Here is a 7,564-nt window from a genome sequence, read left to right as displayed (position 1 = left end):
TTTTGTCTTTTGCCATGATTTGAGGCCTCCCCAGCTACATGGAACTGAGTCCACCATTTCTTTATAAGTTACCCAGTCTTGGACATGTCTTTACCAGCAGCATGAAAACAGACAAATACAAGATCCTAATCCCCAGTATCTCTGAATGTGATCTTATTTGAAAATAGAGTGGTTGCAGATGTAATTAGATAAGATGGGGTCATACTCATGTAGATTGGCCTGCTAATACAATGTGACTGATGTCCTTATTAAAAGATGGCTATTTAAAGACACAGGGAGAGCATGTGAAGGCAGAGGATTAGGGCGATTCAGTGACAAACTAACAAGCACCTCAGATCACTGACAAACCATCATAACCTAAAAAAAGGCACGGATAAATTTTTCTAGATTTTTGGGAAAGCCTGGTCTTTCTTGGACTTCTAGCTTCCAGAACTATGAGACAATACATTTCTGTTGTAATACTTTATTGCAGTAGTCCTAGAGAATGAATACACACCCAACACCAGCTCTGCTTCTTTTATAGAACAAGAAAAATGTTGAAGTGAGAAAATCTATCAGAAAAACTAAGGTTAAATTAGAAGCAGTAAAAAAGAGAGTAGACTATTGAAAACATAGTAAGTGATGTAGATAGAATGGTGTTATAGTTTGAATGTCTCCTCCAATATTTATGTAGAAATTTAATTTCCAATGTAACTGTATTGGGAGGTGAGGCCTTTAAGAAGTGATTAGGTCATGAGGGCTCGTCATCATCACAGGATGGGTTAGCTATTGCAACACTAAGTTTGTTATAAAAGAGTTTGGCCTGATCTCTCTCTCTCTCTCTCTCTCTCTCTCTCTCTCTCTCTCGCTCACTCGCTTGCTCACTCTCGCTCTTGCTGTGGTGCTCACTCTTGCTATCTCACTTTCTCTTTTGCTATCTTTCTCTCTCTCTCTCTCTCTCTCTCTCTTTCTCTCTCTCTCTCTCTCTCTCTCTCACACACACACACACACACACACACACACACACACACACTCACTTCTGCCTTCCACACTTTGGCCATGAGATGATGCTTGCCCTGCTCATAGGCTTTCCAGCCTTTATAATTCTGACCCAAATAAACTTCTATTATTTATAAATTACACAATCTGTGGTATTCTATTGTAGAGGCAGGAAACAATCTAAAACAAATGAACAAAGAAATAGTAGCACAGTGCAAACAAACCAATAAAGGAGGATAGCAAAGACTTAGGACCAACCCAAATGCCCATCAATGATAGACTGGATACAGAATATGTGGCACATATACACTACGTAATACTATGTAGCCATAAAAAAGAATGAGTTCGTGACCTCTGCAGGGATGTGGAGGAAGCTAGAAACCATCATTCTCAGCAAACTAACACAGGAACAGAAAACCAAACACTATATGTTCTCACTTATAAATGGGAGTTGAATAAACATATGGGCACAGAGAGGAGAACATCACACACCGGGTCTGTCAGGGGTGGGGGTCTAGGGAAGGGATAGCATTAGGAGAAATACCTAATGTAGATGATGGGTTGATGGGTGCAGCACAGCACTATGTCACATGTATACCTATGTAACGAATCTGCAGGTTCTGCACATGTATCCCAGAAATTATAAAAAACACTGATGAAAGAAATTTAAAAGAAGTTTAAGCAGGCATCAATAAATCTCATGTTCATGTAATGAAACAATATTGTTAAAATGTTCATAGTACACAAAGCAATTGACAGATTCAATGCAATCCCTATCAAAATTACAATTTTTTTTTACAGAAGTAGAAATAATAATCCCAAAATTCATTGGAACTCTGAAATATCCCAAATAGCCAAAGAAACATTGAGATACAAGAGCAAAGCTGGAGACAGCATCTTTTCTGATTTCAACATTAAAACAACATAGTACTGGCATAAAGACAGATACATATACCAATGTAACAGAATCAAGAGCCTCTGTGAAGTCAGAAAGATGGCAACCTAGAGTTAGCCAGGACTCATCCTCCTAACATAAGGAAACGGAAATAACAAATAAACAACTATATTTTGACTAGACCGGCTGAAGAAGTATGCTGGAGAGAACCAGGGGAGTGTCAAAATCTCTATAGAGCAGAGAAGCCCAGGATAGCATCAGAGAGAGGAAAGTGAGGCCTGCTGCTCCTGCCTCACTGTCTCTCCCACCAAAATCAACTTGGAGTCAGGAGGGACTTCTTACTGGGAAAAGTTGAGCTTTAGATATTCAACAACTCCCATTGCCACCAAATGCCAGCTATCCTTGTTAGAGGAAAGTCACCCAGTCTTCACAGGCACCAAATCCAGTTTGCAGAGTAACCAGGAGCTCATGCAGCTACATTGTCTGAGTAGAAGTCTAAACTGAGCACTCATTACCCTTGTGGCTTAAGCTTCTATAGCTTGGTGCTGCCTTAGAAGTGCACCCATTAGTAAAGTGCATCCTTTTCTAGGGACTGGTAGCAACTGAATTCTCTCTACTCCTGAGGCCACACCATCATTCCACTGTGTTCACACAGGTGCCTGCAGCACAATGACCCCAGCTGTCCAGAGCCGAGGCCAGAAGGAATAATCAAGACCTCAGTATCCAAACCCATGTGATATACCCTGTCTCCAAGGAACAGGCAAATCTTCACAGTATGGAAGCCATCAAACAGCAGGTCAGCTACTTTTGCCATACACACCCATGACCCACAGCCAGATGACCTGCCAAGAATGTGTGCACCTGTACCCAGCCAAATAGCTGTTTCTAAGGTAGACCTGTCCCCCAACAGACTGCCACAGAGCCTCCCAACACTGCCATGCCTATGCATGCCTAGCCTGACATCTAGTCTAGCTGTAGCCTTATCTCTTTGGAGAAAAAACCACACAGCATTCCAGTTGGCCACACCCTTGTGCCCCAAGCATAGCCCAATAGGCATCTGGCAGCAGCTACCAACTATCCAGAGAGCCCAATGGAAAGCCAGTCAGTCTTCTGTGCCTGCAAACCACCAGTCTGCCAATGGGCCCAGAACATGTACCCTAGCAAAACCACTCTACTGCCATCAAGAATTCCTACAGCCTGTACCACTGAGACATTTGCAGATATTGCTGACAGGGATTACAGCTGAAGAAAAATGCATGGAAAACACACTGTCCACCCAAAAACAAAGCTATCACACCATATTAAACCAACACTCAAGGTCCCATCTACAGAAAAAAAGTCTCTCCCTATGAAAGCTACTCTATAAAATTAGTAAGAGAGACTGTTCCACTAGATACACAGATATCTAAATAGGGGCATAAGAAACATAAAAAAAAAAAAAGGAAACATGACACCCCCAAAGAAACACGTAAGTCTCAAGTTACAGACCCCAGAGAAAGGAACATTTACCAAATGCCTGAAAAATAATTCTAAATCATAATTTTAAGTAAGCATCGTGAGCTACAAGAGAACACAAACAATTCAATAAAATAAGAAAAAAAAAATAGAATCTGAGTGAGAAATTCAACAGAGATAGATATAAAAATAACCAGAAACCTTGGGATCAAAGAATTTGAAGAATGAAATAAAAAAAAATACAATTAGGAACTTCAACAGACTATGTTAAGCAAAATAAAGAATTTCTGAAATTGAAGACAGTCTTTTGAAACAACTTAGAGGAACAAAAAAAAGTAGAACTAAAAAGAATAAAGAAGATCTGTGGGGCTTATGAGACATTATTATGCAAGTAAATTTTGCATCATAGCATTTCCAGAGGTAGAAAAAATGAGGAAAGACACAGAAGACCTCTTTAATGAAATAATAGCTGAAAACTTTCCAAGTATTGAGAGAGATATGAACATTCATATTCAGAAATCTCAAGGGTCCCCAATTAAATTCAACTTTAAAAACCCCTTCCAAGGCACATTATAATAAAACTGTCAAAACTCAAAGACAGAATTTTAAAAGCTATAAAAGTGTCAAGTCACATTTAAGGGAATATTCATTAGACTATGAGCAGATTTCTTAGCAGAAGAAAGAATAGGATGGCATATTTAAAGTGCTGAAATTTTTTTAAAAACTGTCAGCTAAGATGTTACAGTCAACAAAGCTATCCATCAGAAATGGAGGAAAAATAGACATTCCCAGACAAGCAAATCTGAGGGAATTCATCACCAATATACTGGCCTTTCAAGAAATACTTAAGGAAGTGCTACAAATGGAAACAAAAGAATGATAATTACTATTACTAAAGCATGTGAAAGTATGTTACAGGTTACAGAATACAATAAAAATAAAACATGTTAAAATATAAAATTCACCATGATAGGTAAATTAATGAATCAAACTGATAATACATCAGTGATATAATTGTGCTATGTAAACCTCTAAATCCTCCAGTGTGAAGATTAAAAATGGTCAAAAATAACATAGCTACAATTAGAGGCTAAGAAATGCATAATAAACAAATTAAGATAAAAATATATATTGTGGGGGTAGTAAAAACTCTAGAGTATTTTTATAATACAAAAATTAAGTGGCTACCAGCCTAAAGTAATCTATTATAACTACAGGAGTCTTTATGTTAGCCATATGCAAATATAAAGAAAGAAACTACAGCTACAAACCAGAAAGAGGAAAGAAAGCATAGCAGCACAGAAAATCACCAAACCTCAGAGCTAAACAAGAAAAGAAGGAACGATTGATCTACAAGACAGCCATGAAACAATTTTTTAAATGTCAGGAGTAAATCCTTACCTATCAAAAATTACTTTGGGTAAATGAATTAAATTGTACAATTAAGGGGCATGGAGTGACTTAATGGATTAAAAACAAACAGGACCCAAGTATACATTAGCTACAGGAGACTACTTCACCATTAAAGACAAAAATTAAAGACTTAAAGTAAAGGGATGGAAAAAGATATTCCATGCAAATGTAAACACAAAATGATCAAAGTAGCCATACCTTCATAAGAAAAACAGACTTGAAGTCAAAAACTGTAAAAAGAGACAAAATCATTATATAAGGATAGTGACCTTATATAAAGGGATTATTTCAATGAGGATATATCAACTATAAAATCATATGCACTTAATACTGGAGGATCCAGGTATATAAAGCAAGTATTATTAGATCTAAATGGAGAGATACACTGCAATACAATAATAGCAGGGGACTTTGAGACCCTACTTTAACAATGTACAGACAGATCACCTAAACAAAAAATCAACTATGAAACATCAGTTAAACTTCACTCTATATTAAATGGACCTAACAGACATTTCCATAAAATTTCCCCCAACAGCTGCAGAATACACATTTTTCTTAACTGCACATCAAACATTCTCCATGTTAGATCATATGTTAGGCCACAAAGAAAATCCCAACAAATTTAAGAAAATAGAGATTGTATCAAATATTTTTTATGACCACAATGACATAAAACTAGAAATCAACAACAATCACAATTTTGGAAATTTTACAAACCTGTGGCAATTAAACAACATGGCTACTAGACAATCAATGGGTCAATGAACAAAAATAAAAGCGAAATTACAAATTTTTTGGAGATGAAAAACAATGGAAACACATTATACCAAAACCTATGAGACACTACAAGAGCGGTTTTAAGAGGAATTTACAGCAATAAATGCCTACATCTATCTATCATCTATCTATCTATCTATCTATCTATCTATCTATCTATCTATCTACCTATCTATCTATAAACAATGTAACAATGCATCTCAAGAAACTAGAAAAACAACAAACTAAATAATCCAGCATTGGTAAAAGTAAAAAAAAAAAAAAAAAAAAAAAAATGGAGACAAAAAAACAATTCAAAAGATCAGTGAAATGAAGAGTTAGGTTTTTTTGAAAAGATAAACCAAATCAACACACATTTACCTAGACTAAGGAAAAAAAAAAAGAGAGAAGACTCAAATAAATAAAATCAAAGATAAAAAGGAGACATTACAACTGATACCACAGAAATACAGAGGATCATAAGAGACATATATGACTATACACCAATGAATTTGGCAACATAGAAGAAATGAATAAATTTCTGGATGCATAAAGACTACCAAGATTAAATTATGAAGAAATAGAAAATCTGAACAAAGTAATAATGAGTGAGGAAATTGAATCACTAATAAAAAGTCTTCCATCAAAGAAAAATTCAGGACATAATAGCTTCACAGCTGAATTCTATCAAACATTAAAAAAAAAATACCCATTATTCTCACACTATACAGGATTATTGAAGAGAAGATAATATTTCCAAACTTATTTTGTGAGGCCAGAATTACCTTGATTTCAAAACCAGATGAGGGCACAATCAAAAAGAAAAACTACAGGCCAATATCCCCGATGAATATAGATGCAAAAATTCTGCATAATACCTAGCAAATTGAATATAACCATACAATAAAAAGATCATTTACTATGATCAAATGAGATTCATTACAGAGATGCAAGGATGTTTGAACATATGCACATCAATAAATGTGATATACCACATTAACAGAAAGAAAGACCAAAACCATATGATCTATTCAATACATGAAAAAAGGCATTTGACAAAATTTAACATTTCTTCTTTATAAAAACTCTTAACAAATTAGTTATAGATGGTATGTAATTCAACGCAATAAATGCTATATATAACAAACCCACAACTAACATTACACCGAGCAGGAAAAAGCTGAAAGCTTTTCCTTTAGAATCAGGAAAAAAAGAATGCTCATTTTTACCACTCTTATTCAACATATTAATGGAAGTCCTAGCCAAAGCAGTTAGGCAAGAGAAAGAAATAAAAGCATCCAATTTGAAAATCAGGAAGTCAAATTGTCCCTGTTTGCAGATTACATTATCTTAAATATAGAAAACCCTAAAGAATCCACCAAAAACTGTTAAAACTAATACATGAATTTAGTAAAGGTGTAGGATACAAATCAGCATTCAAAAATAATTAGCCAGGTGCAGTGACTTATGCCTGTAATTCCAGCACTTGTGAGTCCAAGGTGGGAACATCACTTGAGCCCAAGAATTTGAGACCAGCCTGGGCAACATAGTGATACCTCATCTCTACATATTTTTTTTAATTAAAAAGAATTTAAAAAGTGTGTTTCTACATGTGAATAGTGAACTATTTGAAAAAGAAATAAAAAGATAATTACATTTATAATACCTATAAAAAAGATACCTAGGAATAAACTCAACGAAGGAGGTGAAAACTATAAAACTTTGATGAAAGAAACTGAATAGGACATAAATAAATGGAAAGACATCCCAAATTGATGGATTGAAAGAATTAATATTGTTAATAAGGCCATACTAGCCAAACAGATTTAATGTAATCTTTGTGAAAATACCAATGACATTCTTCACAGAAATAGAAAAAAAGCAATCCTAGAATTCATATGGAACCATTAAACTCCAAATACCCAAGAAACACTGAGAAAAAAGAATAAAGCTGGAGGCATCACGCTACCTGACTTCAAAATATATGTCAAAACTACAGTAACCAAAACAGTATGGTACTGGCATAAAAACAGAAAAATAGACCAATGGTGCAGAATGGAGACA

At 35.3% G+C, this 7,564-nt stretch overlaps 1 long non-coding RNA gene across 2 annotated transcripts in view; it reads right to left on the bottom strand.

Annotated features, from left to right (window-relative positions):
* Positions 1-7,564, bottom strand: part of LOC120363222 (uncharacterized) — a 106,222-nt gene that overhangs the window by 12,082 nt on the left and 86,576 nt on the right. The window lies entirely within an intron of this gene.

This window comes from Saimiri boliviensis, chromosome 4 (assembly GCF_048565385.1).
Source record: "Saimiri boliviensis isolate mSaiBol1 chromosome 4, mSaiBol1.pri, whole genome shotgun sequence".
In the NCBI taxonomy this organism is placed as follows: domain Eukaryota; kingdom Metazoa; phylum Chordata; class Mammalia; order Primates; family Cebidae; genus Saimiri; species Saimiri boliviensis.
Note: the sequence above shows the minus strand (reverse complement) of the source record. Positions and strands in the feature narration are given on the sequence as shown.